Raw genomic sequence first — 23,131 nt, 5'->3', positions numbered from 1 at the left:
ATGGAGAATGAGGTGACAAGCTGTGATGCCTCCAAAGACCCCATAATGTAGTCTACCACCGTGCCTCCGGTCCGTGTATGACCCCCATGTGGGAAGCATGTCAGCCCTCCTGATCCCGGCCACTGTAGCATCCCGTTATAAATAACGAGACGATGCCTGGCTCCCAACTCTAGTAAGTGGTCCCCATAATGTCCTCTGTCTGGTCCAGTGTCCTCTGATGCCCGACTAGCCCCTATCTCCTCTGGATCCACAGGGTGGAGGATCTCCATGTCATCATAGTCATACACCTCACACTGTCTGCTCTGTGTGTGGGCATTGAAGTCGCCCGTAAGAAATACTTCCCCTAGTGTAGAATAATGCATAATCTCCTCTGACAGACAAGTGTATGGCGAGGCTCCTATCTCCTCCTCCTGCGGCATGTCCTCTGTAATGACATAGGAGGATCCTGATGGAGAAAAGTAACATAGAGCTATGTATATAACCCTGTCCTGTGAGAGCTGTAAGCTGATCCACATGTATCTGGCCTCTGGATCCTGTGCTACCACTCTCAGTCTCCCCTGTAGCTCCCGTCTGAATAGGACTGCTACTCCCCCCGACCCTCTCGAGGTACCCTGGCGTGTGGTCCTCCTGTATGCTGACTCCCACTGGAATCCCTCTACTCGAGGTAGCCCTCTCTCTGGGCTCTGATGTGTCTCTGTCAGAAGTATGATGTCTCTCCCCACCATAACATGCTCCAGTCGTCCAGGCTGCACCCATAGTGAACCATTACAGTTCCATACTGCTATGTGTATCTCTGTCAGTGGCCTGGTCTGTGTCCCATAGGCCCCAAACCGCTAATCCATGGGCCGAGATACTGAATACCGAATACTACATGTGTGGGGGCAAGGGGCCATTTTATATGGTCCCTATGAGCCAGTTGGCCACTCATGTCTCGAGTCGGCCAGCAAAGACTCAGTCGGCCAGCACACAGATGGAGACGTGGATCAGCAGGGGCAGTCGGGCCAGCATCTAGGACACCCAGACCAGCAGTCGGCCAGTGTCTGGATCAGCCAGGAGCCACATAACAGCCTCCCACACCTGGTAAAAATAGGGAAAAATATGGAGAGTGGGGAAAAATGAGAAAACACCTAAATCCGGCGGGCACACCAACAACAGAGGCCCTGGTGTAAATATACAGACAGGAGATGACTGCTAACAGGGGGGGGGGGTTGTTGGCCTTTGCGTGCTCTGTTCCGCGTTCAGCGTTCTTTCAGTTTTCCACAAGAAAAGAGCCTTCATTTGTCAAAAGAAAATGTTTGCTTAATGCAGATTACAACTCTCTAAAGTGGCAAAACAAGTACTCATGTGAGGTCTAGAAACCAAAAAACATAAGGAGAAGGAGTCTTGCTCCCGATGGCCGCTCTCGAATGAAGTGGTTTATTGCCCACAAGCTCTACGAATATTAGAAGGTACCCGATCAATGGTGTGTCCACAACTGAAAATCTTGAGGAAGAGTTTCTACTTGTGGATTATCCATAGGAAGACTGTCATGTGCACCCTGCACTTGGGTGCCATGTGGACATAAATGTGCAGTCAGGTGCACAATACCAGTAACATTTTGGGTATTAGTGAGCTCCAGTCCAGGGCCAGTTGCTAGTTGCGATCAAGTTTAGGTCTAAGGACACAATGTTAGTGCATGGTCCCGCATACAGATGTAACCCACTCAGAATGTGTGTTGTACAAGTGTCCAGCCATCGTATCAAGGCAAGAGCTGGTTCTTCTTTGCGGAGGCTATGAGCATGTATTTGACGGCAGAGGAGGTTGGTTTGAGAGGACTCCAGCTCCCAGTCCGGGGGGAGGACCTGCTCGATGCTGAGTTTGCAGACGACACGGGCTTATTTTTGCATGGCCAAGAGGCCAATCTTCTTCGGGCAAAGCAGTCGCTCCAGGTTTTTAGTGCAGCTTCGGGAGCATTGATCAATTGGCGCAAGACAGTGGCCTTTTGGATCAGTAGTGCTCCCACTCCGGTATGGAGCCCGGACCCCGGTTTTAGATGGATTCCTCCTGGCACAGCAGTGCGGTATTTGGGATGCCAGATTGGACTAGATTTGTCACCTGAGCAGCAGATTGCCCCGCTTCTTCTGAGCATTCGGAAGAAGCTTTTGTATTGGAGTACAGCTCGACTATCCTTGGTTGGGAGGGTGGTGGTGGCAAATCAGGTGCTGTTAGCGACCATGTGGTACATTACGTCTTGGTGGATCTTCTCGAGCTCTTGCATTAGCCAGGTACAGAGGCTGATCAGGAACTTTCTTTGGTCTGGGCGGGACGGTCAGCCAGCCCGGGCAAAGGTTGCATGGGCAGTTATTACACTTCCGCTGGCTTAGGGAGGCTTGGGCCTTATAGATCCAGTCAATCAGAGCAGAGCCTTATTGGGGAAGCTTATTGTTCGGGGGCTGCTTCCAGGCGCTGAGCCTTGGAAAGAGCTTCTCTTGCAGCAGCTGCAGGCTCGGGCTCCCCCAGCAGGGGGCACTTGGGCACCAGAGATTCGCTGGATCTTCATAGAGATGAGGAGGACATGCCTCAGTAGAGGATGGGAGGACAGATTTGCTTTGAGCATCCTGAGAGCATGGGAGCTGCTGAGACCGGGGCTCTCTCAGCGACCTCCTTCTTGTGATGAGGAGCGGGCCAGACAGCCGCTCATCTGGAGCCCAGCGGTTCGCACAGAGCAGGGTCATATGCTAGGTTCTCGGCCTTGTCTAGCCTGGGGACCTTTAGCGGCAGGCCCAGCACACAGTTTTGGAGACTGGCAGGCCTTCTGCAGTCTCCCAAAGGAGATCCAGGTGGAGAGGCTGAGTCACTTCAGAGGGGGGTTGATTATGAGGGATGATATTCAGGAGGCACTCACAGAGGAGTGGTTCACGCCTTTCGAGCCAGTGGCCCCACGGTGGATGGGAGCCTTTACACAGTTGGAGATCCTGATTGCTGTCAGAGCTTGCATTGAGGATGGCAGATGCCTCTACTATGAGATTCAGGATGAGGGCAGACTTCAGAGAGTGGAGGTGGAGTCACCTTTGGTTGCAGAGTGCACCTTTCAGAGGATACGGGTTGTGGCCGCCGCTTCTCGGAAGTGGCATATTGACCCCGACCCTGCTGATGTGCTACCGGATTGGCGCATATGGGCATATGCAGCGCGCCCCTTGGCCCGGCTACAGTGGGACCCTGGGGAGTACGAGTGGCATGATCCTTATGCATCCCTTGAGGCCACAGAGATCACCTTTTTCCAGTATACTGTTCGGCTGGGGCGGCATATTTTGACGGCGAGGAGGATGGTCTCTCCAGCTGCAACAGGGCATTGGCGGCTACAGGGACTCTCACAGGAGATCCTGGAGGATTTTTGGGCTCGGCTCTGGGCTAGTCGACAGGCCCGCAGGATCTCGACTTTCGAGTGGCTGGTCGCCCACAGGGGCTCAGCAGTTGGCACCTAGCTTGTTTACAGCGGTCTTCCGGCGGCCTGCGTCCGATGCGGCCACCCTATGGAGACACAGAGACATTGCCTTTGGGATTGCCCTCAGGCGCACAGCAGATTTGGCCGCGGATGCTGCGTATTCTGGCCCCCCTCTCTCCAGAGGGTATGTTTACGTGGGGTGCCGCTACTTGGTCGACTTCGTCAGGGCCTGCTATGGGCTATGAGATGGAGCAAGACAGTCAGGCCATCAGATTCATTAGGGGCCAGCCTCGCTTGGTTCCGGCACCGGATTTCTCGTCCGCCAGTTGGACACAGGAGAGGGATTTTGAAACCGGCCTCTGATAGAAACCAGAGTGCGGTAGGAGCAATCACCCGTCCACTTGTAGTCTAGATGAGAAATAAAACACAGATTGGAGCTAGAGTGCCCAAATCTGAAAACACAGCGACACCTGTTGGCCCCAAAGCTTGGCGCCCCTTGCGGTATTTCTTTATTCAATTAAAATAATATGAATGGCTGAGTACAACACAAAGACCAGCCAAGAGTTTACACCTGTAAGTCCAATCTGACGGCCCACAAATCCTTCTCAGCACAGAGGATCTATGCACATAGATCTGTGTCTTCAAACAACACACTGTGCCTCCCTCTGATCAGCCAAGATCACTAAGCAGGCCAGCCATGGGCATACATCTGGCATAACTCAAGTGCATGATACATCTTCTCAGCTCAATCACACATGTGCTGTCCAATCTCTGTCGTAATCCCTTGTCAATCTGCCATACCCCTCCTCTCTCAAGGGGCCAGATAACACATATCTGCAACAGACATCAAGCAGTAGAAAGAGAGATAGATGAACAGAAACAGAGCTTACCAAGTTCAGCTCGTGAAACAACACTGGAGGAAGCAACAACACCAATCTGTGCTTGCAGGCACTTGAATCCACAACCCTGCTTCACACGTGTGCTTGCACTTGCCTGTATCCTCCTCCTGATGCTCACTCCTATGCTGTCCTTGAAAGTACAGATCTGAAAATCAGCACAGTACCCGTCTGTACCGCCTCGGGATACGTGCCAGGAGTTGTACTTGCATAAACAGCCTGCTGTCCACTCCTGTACCAACCTGAATCAGAGTATTCAGGTCTGTCCAGCCACCTGACAAGCGCCACCTGCAGCTTCAGGACTCAGAAAAACGTGCGTCAGCCCTGTCCGTACACTGTACGGCTGTCGTACAGGGCTGTACGGGCTGTGTACTTGCTGGTACAGCCTGTACTGGCCTGTGCACAGAGAATTCCAGCAGCAGTTCCTGTGCGCAGCCAGCAACAGAGGAGAAAGAGAAAGAGTGCTTGCACAGTTCTGGCCGTACAGTGCTGTACGGCTGGTTTGCACTCAGAAAATCAGCAGCAGCAACACGACTTCTCCAACAGCCCTTCTCCTCCTCTTTTCCACGCTAGGGAACATGCGCATGAAGAAACTCCTCTTTTACTCCACGACTCCCAAAAAGGGAAGAGAGAGAGAGAAGAGAGAGAAAACTCCTCCCCAAATTAATCCCTAGGGCCCCAACTTTAATAAGTTCCTAGGGCCACTAAGGCCTAGGGGCAAACTCCAATAAACATTAAAACTTAATGTTTTTAGTTCCCCCCTTCACACCTAGGGATGTCCACACATCTTAAACACTGTCCGGGCACCCCCCATGTGAATCATAAAATATTCTGACTCTGCAACCACCATGCCCACACTTGTCCTGCTCCATTTTCACAGGGCCATGACATACCCCCCTCTTGAAAGATGGCAAGCGTCCTCGATTGCATTCTGGTGATGCATCAAAATATCCAAAGTGAAATATACAATATGGCAAGATCAGCGTCCCAATCTCTCTGAGCCATACACATGTATCAACATTCACTGCAAACCAATGGCATAGTAATAGTCCAAGTTGTATACCACTGTGAACCATACATATCCACAAAAATCTCCATGTGACTAGTACACATATATCATAGAAGTCCCATAAATAGATGTACTGTCAGCCTCAGTACCTTCGGATGAGATAAAATCTGCACCAAGCGACCTCTAGATGTCATCTGAGCCTGTCTGTATCAAGGGAGCGGAGGTGCTACCCCCCTCTTGAGCATCAGGTAATGCTCCAGACCCATGCTCTGCTGAACCTGAATGAGCCACAATAAGAGTCGGCTCTAACTCAAAGGCATCGAGATAAAGCTGCAAAACCTGAGGTGAATCTGTTAAGTCACCTTCCTCCATCCACTTCGCATCCATCGGTGAATAGTTCTTGAACTTCATAAGATAGCGACGGGAAACTTTACCTCGTACCTTCCTTTCTTTATGTGCCAGTATCTGCTCTGGAATCAGAACCTCATCAAGTTCCTCAACTTCCGGCTGAGCCTCATCTGATACATCCTCAGGCACATCCCCACGGAAAGGTCTAAGAAGACTCACGTGAAAAGCATTGTGAATCCTCCAGTGATCTGGTAACTTCAAACGATAGGTTACCTCACCAATCTTTTCCAAAACCTGAAAAGGCCCATAGTATCGCATACTCAACTTAGGGAATAAGCGCTCTTTACCCTTCATCTTCTTGAGTCTAGCCTTTTCAAAACGCAAAAGAACCCAATCACCCAATGCAAACTGTAAAGCACGTCTGTGAACGGTCTGCGGCTTTCTTTTGCTTTTGCTGAGTTTTCTGGAGGGCCAACTTAACTCTCCAATAAGCTTCATCCAAGCTCTCCACATACTGATCAGCCTCAAAGATCTTATCCTTTGTATGCAAAAGGGGTGGTACTTTCTTCCCTCCTCCTACAATCTCAAAAGGCGCTTTGCCTGTCGAGCTATGTACAGTGTTGTTATATGCAAACTCCACCAAAGGAAGATACAATGGGAATGACGATGAAAACTTGAGAGTTGTACCCATGTTGTCAAACAACCCTCTCCAAAACAAACTCGTCATCCGTGGATCACGGTCACTAATGATAGACGTAGGCAAGCCATGATACTTGAAGATGTTCGCCATGAACAACTTCACCATATGATCCACTTTAATTGTCTTCCTCACGGGAATGAAATGAGCCTGCTTACTGAACCTGCATATGATAGTCCAGATGCCATCATTTTCCGTTTGTGTCCGTGGAAGATCAAATACAAAATCCATGGCAATGCTCTCCCAAGGTCTATCCGGAATAGGTAAAGGCTGTAATAACCATGGTGTCTTCTGACGGTCAAACTTTACCTTCTGACATACGATGCATTGCCTCACAAAGGCATCAACATCTCTTCTCAAGGTTGGCCAATAAAAAAAAGTCTCCACTGCTTTGACCGTGGCGTCAATGCCTCTATGACCTGCATACGGTGGAGCATGACTTTCAATCATAACCTTGAGTCGCAATGGCCTGGTAACACACAGTCTGCCATGCATCAATAAAAACCCATCTCTGAGAGTGTAATGCTCATGCCGCTGACCCTCAGACATCTGATCATACAACCTTTCAAAGTCCTCATCATGGGCATACTGCTCTTTCATTTCATCAAGCTCATGATGATAAGCAAGTGAAACTGCAGAGACCTGTGGCTTGCGTGACAAAGCATCTGCCACTACATTCTTTTTGCCTTCCACATGCACAATTTGGAAGTGAAACATTGACAAAAAGTTTGCCCAACGCATATGCTTCTCTGAAAGCTTAGTCTGCGTGAGGAAATATCGCAAGGTCTGATGATCTGTCTGCACAGTGAAATCAGCCCCAAGCAAGTAGTGTTTCCAAGTAGAAAGAGCGTGAATTACAGCCAACATCTCTTTCTCATACACCTGTAAATGCTTCTCGGCATCTTGCAAAACTCTACTCTCATAGGCTATGACATGTCCCTCTTGCATGAGAACTGCACCAATGCTACTTCCACATGCATCACACTGGACAACAAAAACCTTTCGGAGGTCCGGTAACACCAATACTGGGTCCGAAGTAAGCTTTTCTTTGAGCTTTTTGAATGCTGTAATTTCCCGATCAGCCCATCTAAACGGAGTTGCTTTCTTCGTCAAAGCATGAAGAGGCGAAGCAATTTCAGCAAAGTGCCGTATGTAACGCCTGTAATAGGAACACAATCCTAGAAAACTGCGTACATCATGCACGGTCCTCAAAGCTGGCCAATTAAGTATTGCTTCCACCTTGGCTGGATCCATACGGACTCCATGACCAGACACAATATGCCCCAGGAAATGTATCTCCTGCAAGAAAAACTCACTCTTCTTGCCATTAACCACCAATCTATGGTTTCTGAGTTCTGCAAACACAATGGCCAAATGCCTTCTATGCTCTTCCTCAGTTCGTGAATGCACAATCATATCATCAAAGAATGTGCCCACAAACTCTCTATGAGGCCTGAAAATCCTGTCCATCATTCTGTTAAATGTGGCAGGCGCATTCGTCAAACCAAAGGGCATAACCAAGAACTCATACAACCCAAATGTGGTTCGGAATGCTGTCTTATGCACATCCTCGGGTCTAATGCGTATCTGATGATACCCGCTTTTCAAGTCAATACGACTAAAAACTGTGGAGCCCTGTAAGCGGTCCAAGATGTCATCGATCCTCGGTATGGGGAATCGATTCTTGATGGTATTCTTATTCAGCGCCCTGTAATCAATACACATGCGCCAAGAACCATCCTTCTTCTGCACTAAGAGCACAGGTGAGCAAAAGGGTGATGAGCTAGGCTGTATCAACCCCTTATTCAATAGCTCCTGCACCTGACTCATAATCTCTTCCTGTTGGGCTGCACTAACACGATACGGCGGTCTATTCGGTGGAGTACTTCCAGGAATCAGATCTATGGCATGATCTTCTGGCCTCTCAGGAGGTAATTCTCCTGGCAATGACTCGGAAAAACAGTCTTGAAACCCACTTAAGAAATCAGCCCTGTCCTTATCTAACATTGACAAATTAGACTTAGACTCATCATCCTGTGCATCCTTTACATAAATCAAGTACGCGGAAAGATGCTTTTTCATTACTGATGAAATCGCCGAAGCGGATACAATAGGAACAGATTCCCCTTTGAGTTTTACATCCAATACATGCTCTTTCCCTCTATGAGTCAGAGTAATTTTCCTATTGTAAGAAAACATCACAGCCATCCAAAGGCATGATGAAGAACTCTTCGCTGTCCACATAACCCTGCAAATGAAGCCGAAGCTTCCCAATGATAGGAGTAACAGGTTCTGCATACCCTGGACAAGCCATATTTGCCTCATGTAACGGCCCCATCTCCTCTGCGCGAATCCCCAATCGGCCAGCCAAATCTGGTGAAATGAAGTTGGCTCTAGCACCTGTGTCAAAGAAGATCAAAGCATTCTGATCTCTCACTTTGCCCCATGCCCTGCACAACTCTGTAGCTTCACCACTTAGCTGCTCCCCCACAAGATCAGGAACTAAGCCTGCAGAAGGCTTTGGTTTCTTTGGCTTGGGCTCTCCTTTATTGTCAGGGTCCTTCTTGGACGTTCTTTTGGGACAATTGAATGACATATGCCCCTCTTCAGTACAGTAAAAACACTTTTGAGCATCTCTCAAAGCCTGTCTTTTCTCAGAAGTCTTTTTGGGCATTGGCAACTTCTTATACTTTGTCTCTGTAGACCCTTTAGCATCACGAGAAGCATGCCCAAATTTTTCAGCTTTCTTGCTCAATTTCTTACTGCCTTTAAATCCAGATGAACCACCTGTGAGTAACGCATTAGCTGTCATAGCATTTTCAATCATCTGTGACATGTTCGTTACTCTTGTCTTTATACAGTAATCTCGTACCTCCTTGGGCAGCCCACAACAATACTTCTCTACCTGCTCAGATAATGGCACGGCACGATAAGAAGTCACTGGGAGTAGAGCTTCCCAAAACTTCTTGTTATAATCCTCCAAACTATCACACTTTGAAGCATCCAGCTTGTGCCATGCGGTCATAACATCCACCTCAAATGTAGATGTGAGCCATACGGAAGAGAAAACCTGTTTGAATTGGACCCATGTGGTGGGTGCTATGCCCTGCAAAAGAAGAGTAGACCACCACTGCAAAGCATTGCCCTTGAGAAAAGTGGCAGCTTTCCTCACCTTAGAGGACTCTGTGTAATTCCCACCAGAAAAAGCAGCATCAAACTGCTGTAAAAAGGTAAGTGCCTTCAATTTATCCTTGGCCCCACTGAAAGTGTCAAACTTCACTGCAGCTCCCCCTTCCTTGTAATCCTTCGCCTTTCCCATAGGCGTTAGATTATCATATGGAAGTGGTTTCGTGAGATTGCTGCCCCCAACATTCATACCCATCATTGGGTCAACATTTCCCATTCCCATGCCTGGCATACCATACATTCCAGCCATGTTTCCATACATTCCATTATGCATACCTGGCTGCATGCCACCAAACATATTGCCTTGCATCCCAGGTTGCATGCCTGCAAACATATTTCCAGCCATACCGGACTGCATACCACCATACATATTCCCTTGCATGCCAGGCTGAAAATTGGCTCCAAAAGGCCCATACATACCCATGCCTCCCTGAGGATAACCCCCAGTCATGGATTGAAACACCGAGCCACCACCAAAATAACCTGGATGCATATTCTGCTGAGGAATAGGTGGCTGTCCATAGAAGGAACTCTGAGAGTTTGCACCATAAGCATGCTGCATATTCGGAAACTGGCCAAAAGATGGTTCCTGTGGAATGGCACCACTATGACCCTGAGGAAGATTCTTCGAACGAACCTTCTTCTTCTTTTTCTGGGACTCTGTGCGGCGCTCTGTGCGAGATCTCAAAAATTCAGCAAATCTCTCACTTTGTGTGAGCTGCATAAAAGTATCCATAACACTAGCCAAGCGATCTTTGAACCGAGCATCATCATCCTCTTTACCATGCACATCTTCTGGCTGTGTTACATCCTCATAAGGCTCAACATCTGCAGCCTGTTCTCCTGCAAAAATATCCTCAGATACATCTCTCTCAGGAGAAGTCTCTTGCTCTTCTTCTTCATGATAGAAGTACTCTTCCTCTGTATCAGACATGTTTGCTGAATTTTCAGCGATGGCTTTCTTCAAAGCAACCACGAGCTCACCCCCTTCAAAAAGTTGATGATTGGTCCCGGGGACGGAACCTTGAAACCGGCCTCTGATAGAAACCAGAGTGCGGTAGGAGCAATCACCCGTCCACTTGTAGTCTAGATGAGAAATAAAACACAGATTGGAGCTAGAGTGCCCAAATCTGAAAACACAGCGACACCTGTTGGCCCCAAAGCTTGGCGCCCCTTGCGGTATTTCTTTATTCAATTAAAATAATATGAATGGCTGAGTACAACACAAAGACCAGCCAAGAGTTTACACCTGTAAGTCCAATCTGACGGCCCACAAATCCTTCTCAGCACAGAGGATCTATGCACACAGATCTGTGTCTTCAAACAACACACTGTGCCTCCCTCTGATCAGCCAAGATCACTAAGCAGGCCAGCCATGGGCATACATCTGGCATAACTCAAGTGCATGATACATCTTCTCAGCTCAATCACACATGTGCTGTCCAATCTCTGTCTTAATCCCTTGTCAATCTGCCATACCCCTCCTCTCACAAGGGGCCAGATAACACATATCTGCAACAGACATCAAGCAGTAGAAAGAGAGATAGATGAACAGAAACAGAGCTTACCAAGTTCAGCTCGTGAAACAACACTGGAGGAAGCAACAGCACCAATCTGTGCTTGCAGGCACTTGAATCCACAACCCTGCTTCACACGTGTGCTTGCACTTGCCTGTATCCTCCTCCTGATGCTCACTCCTATGCTGTCCTTGAAAGTACAGATCTGAAAATCAGCACAGTACACGTCTGTACCGCCTCGGGATACGTGCCAGGAGTTGTACTTGCATAAACAGCCTGCTGTCCACTCCTGTACCAACCTGAATCAGAGTATTCAGGTCTGTCCAGCCACCTGACAAGCGCCACCTGCAGCTTCAGGACTCAGAAAAACGTGCGTCAGCCCTGTCCGTACACTGTACGGCTGTCGTACAGGGCTGTACGGGCTGTGTACTTGCTGGTACAGCCTGTACTGGCCTGTGCGCAGAGAATTCCAGCAGCAGTTCCTGTGCGCAGCCAGCAACAGAGGAGAAAGAGAAAGAGTGCTTGCACAGTTCTGGCCGTACAGTTCTGTACGGCTGGTTTGCACTCAGAAAATCAGCAGCAGCAACACGACTTCTCCAACAGCCCTTCTCCTCCTCTTTTCCACGCTAGGGAACATGCGCATGAAGAAACTCCTCTTTTACTCCACGACTCCCAAAAAGGGAAGAGAGAGAGAGAAGAGAGAGAAAACTCCTCCCCAAATTAATCCCTAGGGCCCCAACTTTAATAAGTTCCTAGGGCCACTAAGGCCTAGGGGCAAACTCCAATAAACATTAAAACTTAATGTTTTTAGTTCCCCCCTTCACACCTAGGGATGTCCACACATCTTAAACACTGTCCGGGCACCCCCCATGTGAATCATAAAATATTCTGACTCTGCAACCACCATGCCCACACTTGTCCTGCTCCATTTTCACAGGGCCATGACAGATTTACGATGGGAGCTCCTCAGCAGCCTCACCATCTGGTTCACCTGGAGGGCCCGGTGTTTCACGGCCTTCGAGGGGAGACTGGAGCCACCAGCATAGACTATACGGGGGATTTGGCAGGAGTTGATCCACACCCTGCGAGGACAGTATGACCGCATCCGGGGTGACTCGGATGAGGCGATCTTGCGGCGCCAGGCTTTTCACACCACCTGGCGCAGAGGCCCCTTCTACACCTTACACACGGGATCCCCCCGTTGGCATTACAGGCCTCCTGTTTGGCTTTCCCCCCCCCCTATTGTATGATCTAGCCCCTCAGTCCTTTGTACTGATGCTTATATTTTGCAGCACCTAGGGAGAGTCTCCCGGGCTGCCTTGCTGTATTCACTGCTCTGTTTCCCTTTGAGCAGGAGAGATCTTTTGTAGCCCTACGGGCGTTTTTATATAACTAATGAAAGGATCTTTTCTCGGAGAAAAAAAAAAGGCAAGAGCTGGTGGGCACTAGTGTGATGAAGAAGCCATAGGACCTGCAAGAGCCTAGACAGGCTGGGAACCAGTTTGGACAGGAAGGGTGCTGTTTGACAGATCGTACATGGCTGTACAGCAGTGTACAGGTCAGGCCTCAGTTGGGCAGAAAATCAGGTTAGGGACAGCTTATTTTACCTGTCTTGGGCTGGTTCTGACCTGGTTGAGCAGGCTGACCCATTAAACAGGTCCAAAAATGCCCTATAAAAAGGAACTAGTCCCTAGCTTATTACTGATCTTTCAAGTTTGCGAGAAGAAGCGTCCAGGAGCAGCTCAGTGAAGCAGATAAAGCCAGGAAGAATCTCCAACCACCAAGGATTTAGCATGGAGATGTTTCAAGAGCTTCCCAGTCCAGTGGGCAGCCCACTCGTACACAGATTCCAGCCCAGGTGAGCATAGTCACGCCTTCTCTTCAGCCTGGGATACAGTTCCCACTCAATCCAGAAAAGTCTGTTTACACTTCCAAGATCATCATTCATCATATCTTATCTAACAAGACAAGCAAAAATCGTGCCTTCACACATGTTCCATGAGCAAGCACAACTTATCACAATAAAGAGCTCTTCACGCATGTGCAACATGGATCTCCCATCCTACAAAGCACTGTCTTCAATTTCCCATTCACAAGCTTTTCAGTTGCCATATCCATTTTGTTTTATGCCACTGTGCATGATGGATACACTGCTGAGGTATTGTAATGGATCCTTGTAAGAGGTTAAAATAATCTAATTTCCATATCGAGCGTTTGTGGTCTAAGTAGATCTAGGTGGCATAAGGACATGCATCTTTTTGTTAATGGTGAAGTGACATGTGAAGGTTCTGACTGAAAAGCTAAAACCCAATGTACTATTTTGCAGGCAGTCAATAGCCCTTTTGTTGGATACTGCTTTTATCTACTGCTTATAGGGTTACATGAAGATCACTTTGTCAAGCTAACTATTCGGATGACGGCTAGAATCTATATAGGATCCGGTTTATTATCACAGTACCAGCTCCGATGATTCATTGCAAGAAGTTGATGTGGCAGTAAGGGTAATACTTGAAGGATGGTGACATCAGCAGTGTGCTGTAGGATGCCCCACATTGCCAGTGTGGGATAGGGTGCTGTCAAATAGTAGCCCCACCTTGCCAGTGTTGGGCCTTCTCAAGGCCAAAAAACATCATCTTTTTAAGAGATGTACCAGTACATTTTCACAGGTATGATCCTGGTAGTGTTCACACTCAGAGCATTGTTTTTTTTCAGTTCTGATGCCATTGGCATGATGTTACAACTGCTGTTTAGCCAAATTGGCTTTTGAGGTGACATGATTTTTCAAGGTAGTGTGCACAATCATATCGATTTGGAAGTTGCCCTTGAGTCTTTTGTCAAACACATCTCCATAGGATCATCTACCTCTCCATACATAGGCATGTGTGGCATGTAGGGCTAAAGAAGAATCATATATTTGCACACTTGGGCAACCTGTTTTGAATTTAAAGTGGGAAATCCAATGGACCTGCTGCCCAAAATCAACCCTTGCAATACAGAGCCATCAGAGTCCTGAGAGGGGACGGACCACATAGTTATACATGAGAATAGAGTATGTGATGGTGTAAGGGGATCTAATTGGTGGCAATGCTCTTTAATCCACATCTATCATCAATCCAAGAAAATCTGTTTGTTATGTGTGGGTACTTAATCAGATAATTTATCAGTGCGCGCGTGTGTGTGTGGAGTGCGTGTGTGAGAGCATATCTTGATACAGAGTTCTACAGTTCTACACCCACTATTGGGCACTGATGACGTTAGTGTTGCGGCCAGTTGATAGTGTGCTTATGCTTTCTATCTTTAGCGGTGCATTTTCCCTATCAACTACTTATTTGCTGTACTAATTCTTTCTATTTGCTACTTCCCTTAGTGCTAGGCTTCATTATGGCTGAGTCTGCCCCTGCATCTCTGGAGGTTTGACAGAAACTCAGTACGAAGGGCTTTGTGTGAATATATGCTCTTATGTGTGTGTGTGTGTGTGTGTGGAGTGCATGTGTGAGAGCATATGTTGACCCAGAGTTTTACACCCACTATTGGGCACTGATGACGTTAGTGGGGATGTCGTAGTATCTAGTCCATACTATGCATAATGGAGTTGATAGTTATATAGTCTTGTGGGTTGACTACCATGAGTATATAACATGCACGTTCCTAAAAGGTGAATTTGGGCATGTTCTTGGATTCATCTAGGTATATAATTCAGCATGCAGATTTCACATTGTGAAGTTTTCGTCCGAGTTGCGGCCAGTTGATATTGTGCTTATTCTTTCCATCTTTAGCGGTGCATTTTCCCTATCAACTACTTATTTGCTGTACTAATTCTTTCTATTTGCTACTTCCCTTAGTGCTAGGCTTCATTATGGCTGAGTCTGCCCTGCATCTCCGGAGGTTTGACAGAAACTCAGTACGAAGGGCTTTGTGTGAATATATGCCCTTATGTGTGTGTGTGTGTGTGTGTGTGGAGTGTGTGTGAGAGCATATCTTGATACAGAGTTCTACACCCACTATTGGGCACTGATGACGTTAGTGGGGATGTTGTAGTATCTAGTCCATACTATGCATAATGGAGTTGATAGTTATATAGTCTTGTGGGTTGACTACCATGAGTATATAACATGCATGTTCCTAAAAGGTGAATTTGGGCATGTTCTTGGATTCATCTAGGTATATATATATATATAGTCTTGTGGGTTGACTACCATGAGTATATAACATGCACTTTCCTAAAAGGTGAATTTGGGCATGTTCTTGGATTCATCTTGGTATATAATTTATCACACCTGCTGTTTCTATGAGCACTCCCCTATCACATGGGGATTGCATAATAATATCCCGGTCAACATATTATGCTACTTTACATAGTACTTCTGTGGAGGAACAAGACTTCTTTAGGGACACTTCAATGCCAAGACAAGTGGGGGTGTGAGATTTTGAGTAGCACTACTACTTGCCAAGGCTGAAACCCAACTCTTTGATCTACCTGGGGATCACTGGGTTTGCAAGTCACTTGGTTAACATCAAGGCCAAAGATGTGTACACCTATATACCTATGCTTCTCTAGCACTTCTCCCAGCATGCATCAGTTTTTCATGCACTTCAGAAATCTACATAAGACCAAGCAAATGTGATTTTTGATGTGTACAAAGCCAGCACCCTTTTGAGGAATGAAAACAATTGGCCTGCCAAGCTATGGTAGACATATTGAGAGTTTTTGGTCCAAATTGAGTTTTTTAGCTGTAAATATTGGGCATTGAAGAATATAAGTATGTGGGTTGCTCTTGTCACTCTTTCGAAAGAGTTAAAATCATACACTACAATTTGAACAGAGTGGTTCTCTTTGATGTTGATATTTTGTAGGGGTCTCTTTAGGTAAGGTTAAAGTAGTGTGATGATCTAGTTGCACTGTAGATCCTGTTCTTTTTATTCTCTAGTTTTTATGAAAGTTGGCTTTCACAAAGATGTTATTTTGGGTATGCTGTTTCTTTTGGCTTGCCTTAACAGTTACTAGTCGTTGAATATGTAGGCAAGGCTTCAATACAATAAGCTAGCTTTTTGGCACTCATTGTGAGTTTTGATTATATCCTTGATCATGGAGGAATTACATGAATGCACAAGTCATTGATATAAGTGATGTCGAGAAATGATTGCCCAAGTCAATCTGGTCTGGAGGACTTGCATGAATGTGCACCTTGAGAAGTGATTGCCCAAATGAACTTGGGCATAGCTTAAAGGTTGATCAAGAATTTTCAAAAAGCTTAGTGCCATGGCAACAAGGACAAAATGATTGCCAATGATGCATGTGTGTGGAGGTTAAAAGTTAAAGTGCATTGTTCTAATTTGAAGTGGTTCATGGGTATCTTGAGTCCTTATCACTTATTACATAATTTTTAAGTTTGTATCCACTCATTTTTTTTACAAGCAATTCTAGGAGCCATTGTACAAATTACTGAATCATGGCCGTGGGAAGAAGGAAAGTAGGAACGTAATATATGATATTGGATACATGACCACACCACATCTGGTAGAATGTTATATAATCTGTAGAAGAAGAGAAAGACACATTCCTAGACTTTGGGAGAAGCTCTTACTGAGAAAGGCTCGTTCCTAGACTTTGAGAGGAACTCTTACTTGCACACTTGTTTTTATGAGTAACACAAGTATGGAACCCATGCATTGTCGTGGACAAAAACATGGACAACTCATCATCTCTTAAAATGAGTTTTCTTGAATGTCTAAGAGATATATCACAGCGCCAAAGCAATATCATTGATTGTATCATTAGCATACAATTGACACCACATAACTAGTGTGCTTGGGTAGCGGTCTAGTGTAAGACAGAAATTGAAGCTAAGTTAATCAAAATAAAAGTGTAGTGCACATATCAACAATGTTGCAATAGTCCATTGCAAAAGCACATTGGGTTATCATGAAACAATGGCATGAAAGAAACACCTAGTCTTGTGGAATCCTTTCACAAAAATCGCAAGATAACAACTATAAATCCTATTTTTAATAGTCAATGGTACCAACTCTCAAAGTTGAAAATCCCAACAAAAATGTAAGGTACACATAGAGACAAAGGAGAGAGAGGTAGAGAGGAGGAGGGGGGGAGGGGCGTGGGTGCAGTGTGTACAACACACTAGAGAAAAGGATACCATTTCCCTCTTGCAAGAGAAAATGCTTCTTATATTTTGCGTAGATCTAATACATGGACTCACCCATTGAAGAGGATCTATTTGATAGAAACATGTTAGAATAATTCAAAGCCTAACTTTACGGATTGGGTTTTCAACATGCCAAAATACCATGTATAGAGTGGAACTTGTTCTTTGTTGTTGTGGGATCATTGTCCTCTTACCTCACTAAAACCATATAGTGTACATCTTTCAAAGCCTAATGGGTTTTAAACAGGCCAAAATACCATGTATAGAGTGTAACTTGTTCTTTGTTGTTGTAGGATCATCAATAACATGAAAAGTAGATCGATATACAAACTGGTGACACGATGCATTCAAATAGAGTTAATGTCTAAAGAAACGGGATAATTCTAATGACAATGATGTGTCAACATGTAGATACATAACGTACATGCAAAGACCAAACCAGGCAAGCTACACACAAGTATGTATACATAATAGTATAGAAACATGGATCAAACTAGGCAAAATTCACATAATATATGTATAAACTGAGATCAGAAGGAGCAACCAAGTAAGATAATGTAGATGACAATATACGCGTAGATGCATAGTAACAAGAAACTAAAGAGATTGAACAAAGATCAGATGGAGAAACCAAGTAAGATGGAGAAACCAAGTAAGATACACACATGGTACATATATAGAGAGATCAAACCAGGTATACACACATGGTACATAATAGAGAGATCAAACCAGGTATACAGAGATGCAACATTGTAAGTAAACATACATGGTGTATATACACATACACACACAATATATATGCAGATGGTAGTATACATGTAGATGCATATTGTCCATAGCAACATATATGGCAACAATGCATAATCCAACAAGAAATTAAAGAGATCAGAGAGAGTGTAGCTCATGCCGCTAAGAAGATCTTTAGTGTTCATCAAGTGATGCTTTCATTTTTTTTTCTCCGATCGTTAGAAGGCACCTCTGAGAGAATCCATGCATATCAACATATTAACCAATATAAGTGGTTGATGAATTTAATTGTTTTGATGAGAGAATCCATGTATATCAACATATTAACCAATGCCAATGGTTGATGAATTTAATTGTTTTGACTAAAGGTAAACACGCTTCTTTTGTGCATGCCTTGATCGCCTCCTCAATGCCTTCATAGCCAAGCAACTCCTGACTGCTCGTCTTTTTGGCCTGCTCATGGCCAACAACTCCAAGCTGCCACCCGCCCACACAGTATGAGCATCCACACAGGAATGCTACCTGTTCGTTGGCCACATTATGAGCATCCACCAATTGTAATATTGTATTATTATGGATGGTTTTGATTAGTCAACTTGGATGTTATCTTAATTTTTCAAAATGGACATAGTACAACAAAATCATTATGTTTCTTATAGGTCATGGCTTTGATAAGAGTGTTATAGATCCCACTCTTTATTATTAAGCATGTAGGGTTTCAAAATGGACATGGTGCAACAAAATCATTGAGTTTCTTAGGTCATGGCTTTGATAAGAGTGTTATAGATCCCACTCTTTATTATTTAGCATGAAGGGAATCACATTACTCTAATCATTTCTTATACTCAATTGTAGCAACTCGAAAAGTTTTATTAGGATCAAGAAATCTATAGATTGCACTGACTTTATCCAAACACCTAGCAAAAAATGAAGCATGTTGGAATGATAGTACTACTACACTTCTCTTTTATATGCCTTCCCTCACAAAGCCACATGTCTTTTATCATTTTAGCCTTGAATCTAGTTTTTATAGTTAACTACTTCAACATCTTTACGAAGTATGTATTACTTTTTAAAAAACAAACATGTTGTCATGCTAATGTGAGTGTGAGATGCACTCTTCATGCGCTATGTTGGTCTCATAGACCTTTGTGGTGTTTTGTATACTACTTTAAATAAGTTTCTTCCTGTTCTTTTTCTTGTTTTTCTTGTTCTTTTTCTTGTTTTTCTTGTTCTTTTTATCATTGTTGTTGTTGTTGTTGTTTAATCGTTGTTGTCATCATTGTGGGCCCTTGGGGCCGACACTAGGACCTAGGTGGTGTGGTAAGGGTTGTGCTTCATTTTTTTTTCTTGTTGAGGGGATGCCATAGGATCTATATGATATGAAGAAGCCTCATTTTTAAATTCTTTAATTATCACCACATTATACGAGAATTCCCATTTATCATTATGAAATATAATGAATACTCTTATCCATAGATTCCGTTGCTAACTCATTGCTGCACAACCTTTACTTCATTGCATTCCAACACATGAAAAAAGGCACAAACTTTACTTCATTATATTCCAACATATAAAAGGCATTCTGTCCATGCAAGGCCACATGAGCTAATTCCAAGTGAGAAACCACATTGTCATGCAATTTCTCAGCTTGCAAGGTAAGCACTATTTTCTCTATGCTTTATTGCCCATCATACCCATTAAATAAGACACTTTTATGTAAGCTTCAAGGATGTTGATCCAAAACTTTGATATTTCAAATAAACTCACCAAATACATAAGAAACCTAATGCTCACAAAAGCTTTCAAAAGTCCCTTTATTTAAATAAGAGGACAAAATGAAGTAGCTTGCTAATGTGCTTCATATGCCGAACATAACAAAGAACCTCGTTTCTATCGAGGAAAATGATTGAGCATGGTCTACAAGTGAGGTTTAACCCTCATGGATGTTATGTGGAATATTTCAATGACTACTATTGAAATATTTCATTACAAAGAACGTGGTTTCTATTGGGCAAATGATTGAGTAGGGTGTGCAAGTGAGATTAACCCTCTTGGAAGTTATGTGGAATGTTTCTTATTAGTTGCAATACTAGTTATTGCTTAGCTGTAAAAAGGGAAATAGAGTTGGCAGAATCTTTACACTGGATGTAATCATGCCTAAAAATATGCAATAAATAAAGGGGACTTAGGATTGCACTGATTATCATGGAGTACACACATAGCCTGCATTGATTAGCATGGAGTACACATATGTCCCACTCATCATACCTATACATGGAAGGACTACCATGAATCAGCCCATGGGAGCTTGCTCTAGGCAAAAAGATAACCAAATGGTAATATGTCAAAAGTTACAATATCCTAGGGCTGGTGCCTTTTATAGTCCCAACAAGGCCCCCAAATGCCCTACACAACATATGTGTAAATGTCCCTAAGCCCCATGTACCTAGGCCCATCCCCCATATGTATGTGCTCAATAATATCCCTTCATTACAAAATAAGGCGATAAGGCAACAATGTTTGCACATGGTACAAGTGTAATTGTAAACACTTGTAGCATGTTTACACATAGTACAAGTGTGATTATAAACATTGCTCCAAGATATGGCATAAACACATAGGACATGTGAATGGATGAAATCTATGGAAGCCCAAAATATTGTTTACAGGTTTACCAAAGTGTGAATGTGCAAAGTAAGTGAATCATGTCAATTGGGGAAAAAAATGCTACTACGCATGCATTTTCGAATGATAAGCATGTAAGTTGGAGACCTTTGGATGTGGCACATTTAGATGTTTGGGAGGACCAACCAAGTTGGCACCAGTTAGAGGATGCCACTATTTATGTGACCTTCATTGATGATCACACTAGGAAGGTGGAAGGTATGGGTGTATTTTATGAAAGAGAAAAGTGAAGTATTACTCACTTTCAGAGCTTCAAAGCTATGCTTGAGAAAGAAAAAGGTATGTTCATAAAATGCCTAAGGTATGGTAGAAAAGAATATTCATCCAATGAATTCAGTTATCTAAGAGAGCATGGCATAAAGAGACATTTCACATGTTGAGCCCATAGCAAAATGGGGTTGTAAAAAGGAAGAACATGCATATTGTAGAAGTTACCTGCGTATTGATAAGTGAGGAAGGATGCCTCACTATTTTGGGTTGAAGAAGTATGGTAACTATAGTTTATATTATGAACAAGATCCACTGAAGCAGTCATGGAATGACGCTTGAACAAAAGGTTATTAGTATAAAGCCAGATGTGTCTCACTTGTTGAAAGTCTTTGGGTGCATTACTTATGTACATGTACTAGATGAGGTGAGAAGTAAGTTAGATCCCAAGGTAGAGAAATGTATATTCATTAGCTATTCCCTTGATCGAAAAGGTTATAGATGCTTTAACCCCACTATGCATGCATGAGATGCAAGTGAGCATGGATGTTGTGTTTGATGACATGAGTAGCTGTCATACACACTAGTAAAGGATTTTGAAGAGGATAAAGCAAAGAATCAGCCTTAAATGTAATGAAAAGCACTTAGTGGATTATGAGACCTTGGGAAGGCAAGTTAGTAAAAAAATGTTAGGCATTTTGATGTGTCATGTGGTGGTAGTACAAACTTGCTGAAAATTTAGCACTTTATCACATAACATAAAAGGAAAGGTGGGTTAGCCTTTTATAATGCTTGATGTTTTAACAGGTCAATCCTTTATTGATGGAGATAATGGCTTAGAATAGACCTTGATGAGGAGTTTGGGACCCCATCTATTGTTACACTTGGTGTGCAACGAGCCAAAGCAGTGTTGAGAACACTTGACAGTGATCCAAGTGTATGCACATCCAGATATGTAGTGGATAACTTGAGATATGATATGCACATACATATGGCATACAAAGGGCATGCACATATATATAGCATAGACTATGAGGAGACATTTACATTTAGCCTGGTTGGATGGAAACTATGGGAGTAGTCATTGTTATGGCTATAACTAAGGGATTGTTATTTATAGTAAATGGATGTAAAGATTTATTTTTTACACGGTGCCTTATAAGAAGTTTTACATGGTGCAGCCACTAGGATAAGAGAATGATGCACACCCAAATTTTATTTGTAGGTTGAACAAAGCCTTTTATGGATTGAAGATAAGATAAGGGAGTATCTTATCACTATTAGATTTCAAATATCCAATGTTGACTTATCACATTGTGTGAGAAAGATTGAAAGGGGCATTGTGCAAGGGGGTTGTCTATGCTAGTGGTCATCATCGATGTTGATCACTTGATTATCACAACAAGTGACACTGATGATGGCATTTATGAGGTCAATATGATTTTTAAGAAGAAATTTGAAACAAAATATTTGGGTGAACTACAATACTTCCTAGGGTATAGAGGTGATTTGGTTTCACAGAGACAATATGCTTTGGACATGCTTCCTAAGTATGAGACGATAGGGTGTAAGCTAATGTCAATGCCATTAGTGTGCAAAACATGAGGTTGTCTCCAGATATATAAGTGATATATTAGAGGACCTACTATGTACAGATGCATAGTAGGTAGTTTGATTTACATGATTATCACTAGGTTAGATCACCAGGTTAGATTTGACCTTTTCATTTTAATTGGTAAGTTAGTTTATATAGGCCTCAAGGTAGCCACATTTAAATGCTGCTTGGAGAATAATGTTAATCCATTCCTAGGGTTAACAAGAGCTACCACCATTATTTTACATCAAGGAGTAAAGGTAGATACACCAAAGGGTCATACATCCAAGATATGAAGCAATGGTGTCCAAATCTATAACTTGGACAGGCGCCCATAAAACGGTGTGATAGAGTATTTATGGCGATTCTTGTTTTAAGAGCGTGTGGTAACAAGTTAGGATGAAGTTCCAAGTGATGTAATTCATGGCATTGTTAAAATAGGCCTCTTATGAGCCTAAAGTGCTCGGCTGGCACCACAGTTTAAGTGAGGTAACAAGTTAGGATGAAGTTCCAAGTGATGTAATTCATGGCATTGTTAAAGCATTAGGCCTCTTATGAGCCTAAAGTGCTCGGCTGGCACCACAGTTTAAGTGAGTGTGAACACACTGATGGCCATGTATATAAGTGAATTTCTCTCATAATACAATATACTCCCCC

The 23,131-nt window shown here is 44.0% G+C and overlaps 1 protein-coding gene across 1 annotated transcript in view; it reads left to right on the top strand.

Moving 5' to 3' along the window:
- LOC147611252 (uncharacterized) overlaps positions 1–14,199 on the top strand; it is a 51,151-nt gene extending 36,952 nt beyond the window's left edge. The window contains exon 2 of the mRNA XM_086784308.1: positions 13,404–14,199. The gene's annotated coding sequence lies outside the window, so the exon portion shown is untranslated. The remainder of the gene's footprint in view (positions 1–13,403) is intronic.
- Positions 14,200–23,131: the final 8,932 nt, after the last annotated feature.

Source organism: Cibotium barometz, chromosome 47, assembly GCF_041138505.1.
Source record: "Cibotium barometz isolate CiBa-2024 chromosome 47, ASM4113850v1, whole genome shotgun sequence".
NCBI classification, from domain to species: domain Eukaryota; kingdom Viridiplantae; phylum Streptophyta; class Polypodiopsida; order Cyatheales; family Cibotiaceae; genus Cibotium; species Cibotium barometz.
This window is presented reverse-complemented; position numbering and strand designations above follow the sequence as displayed.